The following is a 16,293-nucleotide window of genomic DNA, read 5'->3' as shown; positions in this document are numbered from 1 at the left end:
CAAGGGGAGAAATAGAAAGGGTTTGGTTGTGGGGACCATTAGAAATAATCATTTCTCCATTTCTACATCCTATGACAACATTAGTAGTTTCCAGCCATGGTCGTCCCAGAACCATGGGGTGTCTGGGCCTAGAGGTTTTCAGAGAAATGACCACGAAGTCTATGGGATATTGCCAAGAGGCAATAATAATAACTATGTCCTATAAGGTTCCCATTGGTTTGACAACGGATTTGTCTACCATTTCTAAAAGGATAGGGGTGGATGTAAGTCTAGGTAGTTCTAACGATGTCATTGTTTCATATGTCATTGCATTTATTGTTGCCCCTAGATCCATGATGGTATTTGGCAGAAGTACTCTGTTTATCTCAATGGTGACAATGGGGTTCCCAGGGTCATTGTATTTTGTAGGCAAATCAGAAATCATAGTCTACATTTGGCTTATGATTTTGACATTCTAGTTCTTATGCCCCTTCCTCCCTAGTTTCTTAATGCAAAGATGTTTGAAAATTTTGGTGTAAATGGGAATGTCTCTAACTCATTATAAAAGTTGGATTTTAATGCAAACATTTCTTTGTTCATTTTCCAAATTATATTCAAGCAAGATATCTTCTTTCTTTACAATCAACCTTTCTGGGTATGGTGGTTCATTTGATTCTTCTTTCTATGGTTGTCGTTGTTTTTCATTTTTCAAATGGTTTTCAGATGATGTGGACGGAACCTCTTCTTGGATAACAACAACTGATTTTCCTTTGTTAATTGTCTTTCTTGATCGTAATTAGATTTCATTCATAGGAATGGAAGTGATCATGTATGTAGGAAAAGGCTGGATATCAATGTTTTGCACAGTTTGAGGTAGCCTATTGTGACTTGGGTTAGGTACAGGTTGAGCAAGCAACAATGTAGGTCAAGGTGGGTTCAAGGTAGTAGGTGCCTATGAAGAAGAGGGGTTAGCAGGTGCAGGTAACAAATAATGCAAAGGAGGTGGTGGAAGTGTGGGTTGTTGATACAAGTTGGCGTTATACCCTTACAGATAGGATTTCATGATCAGATTATACGAGGTACTTGGCATATTTGGGTAAGGCACATAGAATTGGGTCTGGGGTTGATAGGTGTTGGTATAGGGGTTTGTCCTCCAATAATGGCTCCAGGTAGTTTTTTGTGGTTACAGAGTAGCCCAAGGAGGGTAAGATGCTAGGAAGGTCCATGGCTGAGTCTGAACATAACCTTTGGAATTTGGATCTGGAAACACATTATGATTATGGCCTCCCCAGATAGGTCTTTTGGTGGCTTGATATTGGTCAATGGCTTCAACATTCCCTTTGTAGATAGCCTGTAGGTCAGGAAGTGATGGGCACGTCTCGGTCAGGTGTTATAGAGTGTAGATTCCACAGATCTCAATGGCATTTAAAGGACATTCCCTATATGAATGTTTGCACCAACACTTGGAACAAAAGATTGCCCTGGCTTCTTTTTCAGCCTCTTGTTATTGTTTTATTTTCATACTATCTAGCTGGTCACTGATTGTGTTGAGTATATAAGTTTTAAATTTTTCTAATAGGTTTCCCAACTCAACTCTCGTAACAACATTAGCCACGGTCTTCTTTTGCACATAGTCTCTAGAATTATATTTAAGTTCTTGAAGCTTTTTTCCTAGTTTATCTTGGCTCCTAGAATAGGTATGACAGAGCTCAATTACTTCAGAAAATGGCTTCTTATATATGTCCCAACTGCTAAGGAGGTTTAATGTTTCAATGCAGTCGTCCATTAGCCCTTTTAGAAACACAATTCTGATAATATTTTTGTCTAAGTTTGACCCGCGAGATTTATGAAAATTTTATAGGAATCATTCAAGATACTCCTCCAGGTTTTCGTCTTCTATTTTTTACATCCTAAGGATATCATTGATGTCCCTACTCTTACAAAAATCTTGACACTTTTTAAGGAAGACTGATTTCATGTCATCCCATGAGTATATCGTGTGTTTCCCGAGACTCATGAACCATCTAAGGGCTGCATATTTTAATGTGGCTGGAAACAATTTAAGTTTATGTGCATCCTCATAGTAATTATAAATATGACATAAAATATCGAATTAAAAGATAAATGCATCAGGGTCTTCAGATGACTTACCGTATAATAATGGGAGAGATGCCATAAGAATGTTTTTCATGTTGATGTCGCGAGTCACATCTAGGATAGGGTACCCAAAATTAATTTCCTCTTCATCTTCTTGATCGTTTCCTCCAAAAAGGTTAACATTGCATCGAGGGCCTTCTCCCTTTCCATGGTGTTATTCGTTGTTTATGTTCTCCTCACCTTGGTGATCCATATCTGTAACGGGAACCCGAAGGGGTTTGCTGATTATGGTGTGAACAAGAGGTATTGGAACACGGTTGATGTTTGTTGATTGCTTGTCCATGTTGTCTTGTAGTTCTACTAGTTCTTCTACCTTTATCCCTTTAGGGTTGTCAAAGAAAACCTATCGAATTGTCTTTTCTCCTTGATCTAAGAATTCTTGATCTAAAACCAAGTTGGTATCAACACTTCCTCCTTCTTGTCTCAGTACTGCATATCGATTAGCAGTGGTAAGAATGGGTATATTAACTGATCCAAAGGTTGCAGGAAATTTAGAACTAGAAATAAATTTACCCTTGATATCTCTAGGCCTACCTGTACTCCTACACATAAAGATAAAGGAAATAGAAACTCAAGAACATGAAGTGATCCGTCAGACTTTGGAGCAACCCCATGCGTGGCTCTTCACCCATGTCTTTCCATATACTCTCTGCCCTCTGACAGTCCTACAAGACCCTGAAACTCAAATAATAATAGTTATTTGAATAATAAATTACAACTTCCCCGATAATGATGCCAAAATGTTGAGAGATTTAATAGGTGTATTAATTCTCCTGCATCTATATGTCAATCCAGGCACATAAAAACAACTTGTATTGCACTTTCTATATTCAGTTCTTGGTCAGAGATTTAATGTTTCCTTTATAATGATCAACTAAGTAATGGAACACACAAATGCTTGTAAACCCACAACTCAAAAGGAAATCAATCCATCTTGCTAACACAGGCAGAATCAATAAGAAAATTCAATCTAAAGACTTGAAATCTCTATAAACTTTAACCTATTTTGTTCTTGAACCGAAATATGCACTTAAGTGGAAACTTAACTCTTTACCACGAATTCCAGTTTGACAGACTGTGAAAGTGAATTCCTAATCAAACAAATTCCGCACATCAACTCAACATTTGAAATCCAAACCCTAACTTCTGGCTCTTACAATTAAAACTTGAAAGAATTAAAAGATCTATTATACTTGCAATGGTAATTAAATTTTAAACTAAGCAATCAATCTTGCACTCAATAACTGTTCTTTGATTCAAACCCTAGAATAAGAAAGGCTTCACATTAATTCCACTGTCTCGACAACTAGTAAAAGATCTGTAGGTTAGGAGATAATCTGAATGCTCTATCTCATATACTCAACCAAGCAACTTGACATCTCCCACTTAACTAATCTGCATACATAATTCCTAATCTGTAATAACTTCAGGAACAAACTCAACTATCAAACCCTAATTCTATTTTCAAGAATGAAAATAAAATAATATAAATATGAATTGCTATAGAACACAAAAAGCTATACTTAAGAAGCTGTCCTACAGTTGCATTTGACATGAATCAAATCTCAAACTAAACTTCAAGAAAACCTACTTAGGCTCACAACAAACCAATACTCTGTCCTCTTAATGAAAGAGATAGATTACACAACTGATTGCAATCTTACTTCAAAATCTAATCAAACGCACATTATACTAAGGCAATGTTGATGAGAATTATCTCAGGCTAGAAACTACAATTTCAACCAATAGTATCAGATTCTAGGTTACAGTACTACATTCAAGCACTCAAAACAAAACAAAAAAGATCAAACTGTAAGCTGAATTACTCACTTGAACTTCAAAATCAATTTGCAAACTTTATCAAGAAGCTAAGAATCTATTAAGAAACAAGACCATATCAAACTATGATGAATTAAGCTATTCTAAAAAATCAATCTGGAAATATATACTCCTATGGCACACGCATTCATGGCAATAATTTTAGAATAAAACCAATCGATTTGATAATGGAAAGAAACAAGCAATGCGATTCTATTCAGAATTAACTGAAATCCACTCAATGCATATTGCCAATCCAACTTCCTAATCCACACAACTAAACCCACACCATATCAATCCTTACTACTCAGTGAATTATATCAACTTTGGCATTCGAGGGTTTGTTCTGTGTTTTCAACAGAGGGACTAGCTCACCACAAGCATTCGATTTACAATATGATTGAAACAAGTTTTATATGACTACAACAACACAATCAGGACAATATAATTCATGGCTTTGGAGAATAGAGTATGACTCTATCTTAAAGGTAGGAGAACCCATCTTTGGAATGCAAACGAGAACTACACATTCAAATTGCTAAAGTGAAAGATCTAAAAATGCATATAATGGTCAACACACTAAAATTGTTCCAAATTCAATAAAAGATTGCACACAACATATAAACAATTGATATACAAAACAAAGACAAATGAGAAGTAGCTATAACTAACACATGACCATGTTCCTATGAAATGATACAGAGCTAATCCTAGATGGTGGTGGGCCCGGCCACACCTGGGAAGCTTACTTACTTACATAAAATGGAAATTTTTAGCACAACTAATTCATGAACTCAAAACAAACCATCCAATGAATCGATCTGAACTTAATATGTGGCCATCATAAAATATTTTTAATTAAAAATAATATGTCTAGATAACACTTCAAAGATGAAAATGATAGTATTCTCTTTTGCTCGCTAACTTCCTAGTTATTACAGATGAGCCTTTATAAGCATCAACTTCAGTTAAAAACAACTTGGACCATACATAGAAAATTTAACATCTCAGCTAAATCGATCTTCCAGATTAGATTGCTGGAACAATCTATTCGATTTAGCATAAAAAAATCCTTAACTAACCCCAATATTGGTACCAGCTAAGCTCAATAGGATAGTGAAGATATTTATCATGGCAGAGATTGAACTTGTTCAATCACTGTTGTAGGTGGCTCTATCATCTAGAAGCATGCGACCTATTCATCCTTTATATCATTGAGTACCAATCCTAAAATGGTTGTTGAGTATAGAAGTGGTGTAACATGGTTCATGGACAAGCACTCTCCTGATCTCATCCTGCTCAGCTGCTGCAATATTCACACTCAATCATATAGATTAGTTAGCTCATTGGTAATCAACTTAAATTTGCTTAAACATAACCAATAAATAGTAAAATGACACAATGAAATGCTTTACCTCATAGTAGGATTTTGACATCTTTAGAACAATATAAGTGATAGGAAAGTAGGTATAGGAGTACAAAAAGGACAAAAATGGAGGTGGAAAAGAGTGGAAGTGGGGACAAAATAAGGCACCAACACCCTCCATCCATGCAGAAGCAGTACATCATTGTGTGCAATGACTACTTAACAAAATTGGCTGAAGCCAAAGGCGTAAAAGTAGCAACAAAATATAAAGTGGTTGAATTCTTAAGGGGGAATTCCTTTTATAAGTTTGGGTACCCTAGAGAATTGGTCACTGATCAAGGCAGTCAATTTACATCTCACATGATTGAAAATTTTTTAAGCCAACACAAGATCAAGCACAGAACATCCACTCCTTACCACCCACAGGCTAATGGGCAAGTGGAAGTAACCAACCAAGCATTAGAAGGCATTATGACCAAGGTGATTAACAACAATAGAAAGGATTGGGCAGAATGATTAGTTGAGGCCATCTGGGCCTACAGTACCACCTAGAAGGCCACCACTAGATTTAGATATCACAACTGGATCTAGATATCTGAAGGGCACAACAAGAAATATTGCTCCAGCTGAATGGGTTAAATGAATTTAGGATGCAAGGCCTCCTATACACAAAAGTGACTCAAGTTCAAAGGAAAATCTGGCATGACAAAAATATAAGAGACAAACAGTTTCAAGAAGGTGCTTGGGCTTTGCTGTATGATTCCTGGTACAAAGATTTTGAAGACAAGTTAAGGACTAGATGGTTAGGGCCTTATGTAATAGAAAAGTGTCATGATATTGGTGTTCTGAATATAAGAACCATTGATGCAGAGGCTATCTGTTTTCTTGTCAATGGGTACAGATTAAAAATCTACAAGAAACCCTTATCAAAGCAAGAATTCATCAATAGCATCAAAAAGACAGTGATGGTGGTAGAGCAAGTTGATGAGCCCCAAAAATGTACAATTATTTGGGCTCATTCAACCTCCTAATTTGTCTTAGTCCACCATTCTCATTTGTTTATTGCATGTTTTTGATTATTTTTATGTTAATAGAGTGAATTTGGTTAGTCATTATGCCAACAAGTCTAATGGGTGCTTTGTGTAGCCTTTTTGGTCAACTTGGAGACAAATTTGAAGGTCTTAATGAGCACTTGGCAGCCAAATTCGTGGGAGAACAAGCTAGAGGATTTGTAGGAAGGTGTCCCCCTCATTTATGGGCCCTTACCTCGAATTCTCCACCATCAGCTCGGAGTTCAAGGGCCACCGAATCAATCAGCTCAAGGGCAGCCAAGCAAGTCAAGTTGGACTGTTGTTAACTCCAAGTCTTGGGCAGCCAAGTCCCTAACTTTTAGGAGGACTGTTGGGTCCTCAAATTGTATAAATAAGAAGGCTTGGGGCCTCATTTTGGTTAGCTAGTGAGTAGTCATTTTGTGTAGCTAGTTAGTCAATTTGGGGTTAGCTAGTTAGTCAATTTGGTTAGTCATGTTGTAGCTCGGTTTTTGCTCCTTGTAAGCCAGTTTTGGCATGTCATTAGATTCATGATTATTCAATAAAGACAGGCAGCTTTTGATCCAATTCTGAGTTTTTAAGAGAGCAACAGACCTCCTCTGTGTTGTAATGTTAATTTATTTTTGTTTCAACACTTCAGTTCATTGCTTTACCATGAAATTCGAAATTACACGTTTGCTGAGTTAGTTTTTATGAGATTGAATGAGTTTAGCTTATGGTTGAATTGCTTTCGGTTGTTTAGTTAGACTAGCAGGTTGATAATACATTGGAGCTCCAAGGAAAAAGGTTGAGGAAGTCTCCACTGCCATCTTTGTTTGGAGATTGGAGTGCAGCCTATACCAACCACAAAAATACGCAGTTCTTCACTTTATACATGCTGCAACATAGTCTCGTTTATGATAGATATTTCCATGCACTTCACTCTTGCACCATACACCTTCATCACAGCTTCATGCACATTCCTCTACACGCTTTATATTACTGTTCATTGAGTTCATAGCACAGGTAGCATAGGTTAATGAATTTTCATCTTGGTGACAGTCATAAGCCATTTGTTTTATTTACACTACTCTTCATCGTTCCATTACCTTCTTCTTCGTCTTGATCACGCATACAACCGCATCCTTGACCTCTGCTCCACCTTGTTATCTCCCAAACTCCTCCACTCCTCACGTAACTTCATTCTCTTAACTTTTCGTTGTTCTAAGCCCTCCATCTACCAACCGACTTCATACACTCGTTCTCCATCCTAATCCTCTGCTCCTGAGCCATCACCAGCTCCATCTCCATCTCACCTATCCTCCCACACCACTCCAACACTTCACCATCTCCCAAAACTTCCACGGCCAAACATCCTGTAGAATTGCACAGACTTCCTGTAGGATTCCCTGAGTTTCCTGTAGAATCCCCTGCAGACATCCTGTAGGAGGCCACTCACTCGGTTGCTGAGCCTCTGAACGTGAGGAACCTCTGTGGACTGATGCTAAGGATCTCTTGGGACCTCTCCTAGCCTCCCCAACCTTTCTCAAGCTTTCCTTCCTTCTGCACCACCTCTGCACAACCAAACCCTAATAAGAACAAAATCACAGTCACTCCATTCACTTAAGAAAAAATACAAAAACATGTCTTTTCAGATGCAAGTAGCTTAGATTCATGTAATTGCACTTCCTAGAGGTAATGGCATCATTGGTAGAAGATTCATTTACATTTTTGCATCATAGAGGTTAGACTAGTCAGATTAGGGTTTCCTAGGGTTTCCATGCTTTGGTTTGCTTTCAGTTCATTTTTGCCAAGTAGATTAGTTTTCTTTGAGCTAGCTTTCGTCCATCATTTAACAAGCTTCTTCTGAGAGCCTATAGAAGTTGGCTTGAGCCCTAGCGGACTTGTGCCAGCTGACCAAGTGACAGCTGCGACAAGAGCTAGTACTTGTGCATACAACACCGTCGCTTCCAAGTTTGTACGAACTACCGGGTTGATAAAATGAGAGACAGGAAGCCCCAGGAGTTGTAGCGTTATTGCTACAATACTGGAGCTCACCATCTTTTTGGCGCCGTTGCCGGGGAAGCGGCAGAGTGTTGGTGATTGTTGCTATTCTTCTATTTTTTACTACAACCTTCTGCTAAGTAGTTTATTTCATTTCCATTATGCAATTTCATTTATGCAAAAGTAGATTAGCATTTCTTGCTTTCATAGATTAGCATTTCAATTCCACAATTTCATTTCTACAACCGTAGATTAGTATTTCAATTCTGCAAGCGTAGATTAGTATTTCAATTTTGCAAACGTAGACTAGCCTTTCCATTCCTGCAATTTCATTTGAGCAAAATAGATTAGTCCTTTCCTGCTTTCATTTCAATTCCGCATTTTCATTTTAGCAAGACAGTTAGTTGTAGTTCAATCTATTTCAGTTTTGCAAGTAGAAGTAGAAAAAAGAAAAAACAACCAAAAAGATTTCATTTCATGCTTTATAGGAGTAGAGATAAGTTAGAAAAATGATTGCACAACACCCCCACTGCTTCACACAGCCAACGTTCTTCTTCGATGGCTGTGATGAAAGAACCCCTGGGTGGACATCAAGGCATATTTAAAGAACCTCTAGGGGAGAAGAAGAAGAAAACATTCCTCTGGAGCAAATGGCTACAAGTAGAGATGTTGGGAGCAATATCTTGTCCAAAGATGAATTTGAAAATCAGATCGAAGATTTCAAGAGTGATATGAGGCAGTTTCTTGCCATGCAACTGGATACCTTGCGGATCCAAAAGAAGCAAGAAGAAGCCAAGAGGGCTTTGGTCATTTTTTGTCCTAGGTGCCTTAAAAAGCATCCTAGGAACGAATGTCCAATGCACTCCCTAGAAGTGTGTTTTGTATGTGAAGAATACCATCCTACAGATCAGTGCCCTTCCTTGCCCAGAATCAAAGCTGCATATCAAAGAGCCAAGGGAGCCACTGAATCATTCTATTACATGAACCAAAGTTGGCCACATGGACCTAGATCTTACCAGCAGGAACTGCAAGGGATACCCGAGACCTATTATGACCCTTATCAAGCCACTTTCATGCCTTCTTGGGATCCCCCTGCTCATCCTTCCTCGTCTACACATCCTCCTTGGTCATATTCTCCTTGTCCCTTCACAGATCCATATTATGCCCAACCAGTTGCTCATTCATTTCACTCTTATGCTCAGCCACAGCCTCAGTGGAATGCACCTTATCAGGAGTGGAGGCCCCAGTACAACTCTCATCCCGCTCATTTTCCTCCACCACCTGCTCATCCACAACCATCGCCTCCTCCTCCACCAAGGCAACCCCAAATGCCTACCCAACCACAATGCCATCCATCTCCATCTCAATTTCACACCTCCACTCAGCTACCCGTACCATTTCCAAAGCCATGCAATGGAGTAGCTCAACCCAATTACAAATTTGAGGCACAACATGTGCAAATGACTCCTCTTGAGCTCAATGATGTTCACCAAAGCTCAGGAAGAGTGTTGCAAAACAAAGATTCTATTGAAGGACCAAAGGAAAGAGAAGATTCCAAAGAGGAGATCAAAGAACCATGGGCTGCACTTGATGAAGAGAAGAGATCAGAATCAGAGATCGAGAGAGTTCCTTCATGGTTACCATCAGATCTTCCATGTATTCAAGAGAAAGATCAGCAAAAAGAGGAAGATGAGAAAGTCATTTTAGAAGGTGACATGAAGAATGATCCAGATCAGCAAAAGAACCAAGGATATCAAAGCTACATTGAGATATGGTTTCAGAAGGTCACTAAGTTGCAGCAGTACTTTCTTCCTCAGTTTTGTTTGATCCCTTCAACGCCAGATCATTTGGTCTTTGGGATCTGGATACCTGTCAAAGCATGCATCTCGAGCCTTCACATCATTTTGTCTCTAATCTCGATGTGCACATGGCTCCATTGGAAGTATTCTTATACTTGAAAATGATTTTGTTTTTCAAGTAGGGTAGGGTAGAGAAAAAAATGAAAAAAAAATAAAAAAATAAAGAAATGAAAAAATGAAAATAAGAGAAAAATAAAAATCTAAGGTGAAACCCCCTCGGAGGCGCCTTAGATTGGCTCATTGATTGAAAACCTCCATGAGGCGATCAATGGGTTGGAAAGAAAAGAAAAGAAAAAGTGGGAATAAGATCCCTGGGTGAAAACCTTCCTTGGAGGCGCCCAGGGCAGGCAATTAGGGTGAAAACCTCCATGAGGCGCCCTAGTTGTTTTTCAAAAAAAAAAAAAGAGAAAAAGAAAAAACAAATAAAACTAATTTCCATTGGCTAATTGCAGGTTGCAAGATGGACATTGTAGGTCAGGTGGATCACTCAAAACAAAGACAAAGGAGTTTTTGTGCCTTCTACAGGAAGTTTCGTATCTTCTACAGGAAGTTTACAAAAAAAGCCAAATTGATCTCCGAGGAGGACCTGAAGGCTTGGAATATGTCCATGAGGCCTACCCACATCCATGTTTCCATTCCTCACCCCTTTTCCATCATTTTTTCATGTCATTATGCTTCTTTCCTCAAAACTGTGCCTTCTACAGGAAGCTCTGTATTTCTACAGGAAACATCCTGTAGAACCTTGGGACGAGCCAAATCCAATTTCAAAAGTGAATCTAATGGTGGGAATCTGTTGATTAGGCCTACAAGCACTTGTGTGTCCATCCCTTGCCTTCATCCATCATTTTTTCCACCTCCTTGTGCTTCTCATTGTGCTTCTACAGGATCTTCCTGTAGAAATTGTGGGAAACTAGGCATGCATTTCAAAAAGTGGTTTGGCGAGCGTGGTAGCTTCCTCAAGGGTTCAGAAGCCCTCATGCAATCTTCCAACTCCTCCTCCATCATCTCCATACCTGCATCACAGCCAAAATTCATTTTGTCATACCATGCAAACACATGCAAAGTGCCTTGAAGCAAAAATCCATAGAGCAGAATTTGTTTTTGCCATAACTTGAAGACCATGCATCCATTTGACAAACCATTTTATGGGGGATTGTACAAGGTCGATGACAACATGCCTGAGCAGTTTCATGCAATTCCGGTGCACGGTTTCCAAGAAATCAGCCTCCATCACCATCAGCCATTTTTGCATTTTCTCCATATCCGTGCATTCGTTTTAAAACCTATTTCATGGGGAGATGCACGTGGGTGATAGTAGCCTACCCAAGCAGTTTCAGCCAATTCCGATGCACGGTTTCCCAGAAATCGAGCTCTGAAATCTTCAGCCATTTTCCATTTTTCTCGAAATCCGTGCATCCATTGATCACAAATTTGGTATGGGAGATGCATAATGATGGTAGGAACATGATCCCTGAGTTTCAGATCAATCCGATCTACCGTTTGGGAGAAATGGAAAAAAGAAGTTCTGGTTTTGTGACCATGCAGCAGCAGCAGCTTGAACGGGCAGAGTTGAACGTGGAAATGATTGCATGCACTCAGATCCGGCCAGAGGACACCTGCACATGAAAAAAAAAATCAAATATTAGTAGCCAAGCCACATCCAAGCAAGAATCCAAGCATGCAGCAGCAAAAAGCTTCACAACAGCCAGTCGACTTGCAGGTACGTGACTAAACTAATTCCTCTGTCGCATGAATGTAATTCGAGAACTGCGTGAACAATGAGATGGTTGGATTTAGACAAATTGGTGGCCAGCTAACTGGCCACCCTCATCCAGTTCAACAGCACTTGGTGGGTGAATGAGACACGTGTGCTCAGCCATGCACGTGAAAGAAAAAACGGATAGTGTTGGTTGTTTAAACTCCAGTGCAACGGGTGGATGAAATCACAGGCATAGGACACAGTTAACAACTGTAGTTCATGCACAATTGCATGGGCCAGCACGTCTCTGCCACCTCACTCCAAAAATCACGCAGACATCACTGAGCGCTCGGCTGAAATCCAAAGACCGTTAGTCAACTTGCACTTGCATCATGTTCACTCAAAGAATACATCCTCTGCTTCCACAATCGGCTTAATCTATCATCCTCCGTTGAGTTTCCTACCTATTTTCAAATTTCTCTAGTGCAGCGGGCTCACTCAAAGGCCGAATCACACTCTACAGGCATTTCTACAGGATGTCGTCTACAGGAAAGGCAAAAAACAGCCTTGCAGAAAGAAAACATGAGGAGCTTCTATGGGTTGATGCTTCTGTTGGTTGACCACGGAATTTTTAGAAAAGTTCAAGCTCAAAATGAGGAGAAAGGAGGAATATGCTGAAGGCCACATTCTTGTTTCCATGCATTTCCTTTTGCATTTTCTTTATTCTCAATGCACTGCTATGAAAAAAAATCAGTTGGTATAGTTCCTTTCGAGACTATGTTTGCCTCAGTCCTTTTATGGTTTGGAATTGTATCCATTGGATTGTTCTTCAGATTAACTTCAATATGGCTGCATCAGTCCTACTGTATATTTGGGTTCCTGTTCATTATCTTTGTGATCCTCATGGTTACATGTGCAGAAATCACTGTTATCTTGTGCTACGTTGAAATGTGCAGTGAAGATTACAACCGGTGGTGGAGATCTTATTTGACTGCAAGCTCCTCCGCATTCTACTTGTTTCTCTATGCCACATTCTATTTATCCACCAAGCTGGAGATGACAAAACTTGTTTCTAGAATTTCATATTTTGGCTACATGCCCATCATGTCATACTCATTTGTTGTTCTGACCGGTATAATAGATTTCTATGCATGCCTTTGGTTTGTGCGGACAATGTACTTATCAGTGAAGATTGACTGAGGCTCTGCATGCAGCTACCATTTTTCAGAAGGGCCATTTAAATTTCAAGATTTGGACATAATCTGATCATGGTTCAGCCTTCTACAAGAATATACTTGCACACTCATACCAAGGCTGAGGGCACTAAGAAAAGCAGCAGAAATGGAGGATGTCTTGGCAAATGATTCTGCACATCTAAAGGAGACTGAAAATTTTGAAGCTTCTGAGACAAAGGATGTATTAACAAACAACATTGCAGAGCAAGTAGATTTTCAGAGAAGAGGAAAAAGCAGTTTCAAATTTGAATGATGCACTGTCCGAGTCCAATCCATCTGGTGAAACTATCAGTGTACCTGTGAATGTAAGCCTTCAACAAGCCACTAAAACAGAACAAGTTGAGACAATACCGCAGGCAAGAAGCTAGCAGACTATTTCTACAGGAAGCCAGCGAAGAGTTTCTACAGGAAAGTTTGAAAAGCGGGAAGCCAAAGGAGAAATTGGCCAAGATGCTAGCCAAGGAAGTCACCAGGGCCATCAGAGACAAGGGGAGAGATTTGGTTTCTCAGAGGATGAGCAACACTTTCAGTAGGGGGGTGATGATGAGCCCCAAAAATGTACAATTATTTGGGCTCATTCAACCTCCTAATTTGGCTTAGTCCACCATTCTCATTTGTTTATTGCATGTTTTTGATTATTTTTATGTTAATAGAGTGAATTTGGTTAGTCATTATGCCAACAAGTCTAATGGGTGCTTTGTGTAGCCTTTTTGGTCAACTTGGAGACAAATTTGAAGGTCTTAATGAGCACTTGGCAGCCAAATTCGTGGGAGAACAAGCTAGAGGATTTGTAGGAAGGTGTCCCCCTCATTTATGGGCCCTTACCTCGAATTCTCCACCATCAGCTCGGAGTTCAAGGGCCACTGAATCAATCAGCTCAAGGGCAGCCAAGCAAGTCAAGTTGGACTGTTGTTAACTCCAAGTCTTGGGCAGCCAAGTCCCTAACTTTTAGGAGGACTGTTGGGTCCTCAAATTGTATAAATAAGAAGGCTTGGGGCCTCATTTTGGTTAGCTAGTGAGTAGTCATTTTGTGTAGCTAGTTAGTCAATTTGGGGTTAGCTAGTTAGTCAATTTGGTTAGTCATGTTGTAGCTCGGTTTTTGCTCCTTGTAAGCCAGTTTTGGCATGTCATTAGATTCATGATTATTCAATAAAGACAGGTAGCTTTTGATCCAATTCTGAGTTTTTAAGAGAGCAACAGACCTCCTCTGTGTTGTAATGTTAATTTCTTTTTGTTTCAGCACTTTAGTTCATTGCTTTACCATGAAATTCGAAATTACAGGTTTGCTGAGTTAGTTTTTATGAGATTGAATGAGTTTAGCTTATGGTTGAATTGCTTTCGGTTGTTTAGTTAGACTAGCAGGTTGATAATACATTGGAGCTCCAAGGAAAAAGGTTGAGGAAGTCTCCACTGCCATCTCTGTTTGGAGATTGGAGTGCAGCCTATACCAACCACAAAAATACGCAGTTCTTCACTTTATACATGCTGCAACATAGTCTCGTTTATGATAGATCTTTCCATGCACTTCACTCTTGCACCATACACCTTCATCACAGCTTCATGCACATTCCTCTACACGCTTTATATTGTTGTTCATTGAGTTCATAGCACAGGTAGCATAGGTTAATGAATTTTCATCTTGGTGACAGTCATAAGCCATTTGTTTTATTTACACTACTCTTCATCGTTCCATTACCTTCTTCTTCGTCTTGATCACGCATACAACCGCATCCTTGACCTCTGCTCCACCCTGTTATCTCCCAAACTCCTCCACTCCTCACGTAACTTCATTCTCTTAACTTTTCGTTGTTCTAAGCCCTCCATCTACCAACCGACTTCATACACTCGTTCTCCATCCTAATCCTCTGCTCCTGAGCCATCACCAGCTCCATTTCCATCTCACCTATCCTCCCACACCACTCCAACGCTTCACCATCTCCCAAAACTTCCACGGCCAAACATCCTGTAGAATTGCACAGACTTCATGTAGGATTCCCTTAGTTTCCTGTAGAATCCCCTGCAGACATCCTGTAGGAGGCCACTCACTCGGTTTCTGAGCCTCTAAACGTGAGGAACCTCTGTGGACTGATGCTAAGGATCTCTTGGGACCTCTCCTAGCCTCCCCAACCTTTCTCAAGCTTTCCTTCCTTCTGCACCACCTCTGCACAACCAAACCCTAATAAGAACAAAATCACAGTCACTCCATTCACTTAAGAAAAAATACAAAAACATGTCTTTTCAGATGCAAGTAGCTTAGATTCATGTAATTGCACTTCCTAGAGGTAATGGCATCATTGGTAGAAGATTCATTTGCATTTTTGCATCATAGAGGTTAGACTAGTCAGATTAGGGTTTCCTAGGGTTTCCATGCTTTGGTTTGCTTTCAGTTCATTTTTGCCAAGTAGATTAGTTTTCTTTGAGCTAGCTTTCATCCATCATTTAACAAGCTTCTTCTGAGAGCCTATAGAAGTTTGCTTGAGCCCTAGCGGACTTGTGCCAGCTGACCAACTGACAGCTGCGACAAGAGCTAGTACTTGTGCATACAGCACCGTCGCTTCCAAGTTTGTACGAACTACTGGGTTGATAAAATGAGAGACAGGAAGCCCCAGGAGTTGTATCATTATTGCTACAATACTGGAGCTCACCACAAGTCTCAACTCCTACCCCACCAAGTCCCTCAAGAAAAAAGAAGAAAATAAAAAGAAAAAGAAAAAACAAAGGGAATCAGGTGAAAACCTCCATGAGGCACCTGAGTCCCACAGTTGGGTCCTTAGCTTCATTTTGGGGCCTCCCTTACAACCTTCACAATGGCTTGCCTCGCTTCTTCAAGATCACCAGCTTTAGTGTTTTCCTTACACAAAGGTAGCCTGTCGATCACAGCTTGATGCATTCCCCTCACAGGTTTTTCACCTGGACTTGGTCAAGCTGCAAGCTGAGCAACTAAACCTAGAAAATTGCGCATTTCTTGATCGAAACTAGCCTTCGCTCCAGAAATTGCGTAATCCTATCTCGTAGCCTGTTGGGCTCTAGGATTGCGCAATCCTGCCAGTCACCACTCACAACAGGAATTGTGAAATTTCCCCAGCAGGGCTGTTCAACCCAAAATTTGTGAAAATCTAGGTAGCAATCAACTGCTCTACCTAGAAAT

This window comes from Pinus tabuliformis, chromosome 8, assembly GCF_031772625.1.
Source record: "Pinus tabuliformis cultivar Carrire ecotype Pingquan chromosome 8, CPIR1, whole genome shotgun sequence".
Taxonomy (NCBI): Eukaryota; Viridiplantae; Streptophyta; class Pinopsida; order Pinales; family Pinaceae; genus Pinus; species Pinus tabuliformis.
Note: the sequence above shows the minus strand (reverse complement) of the source record.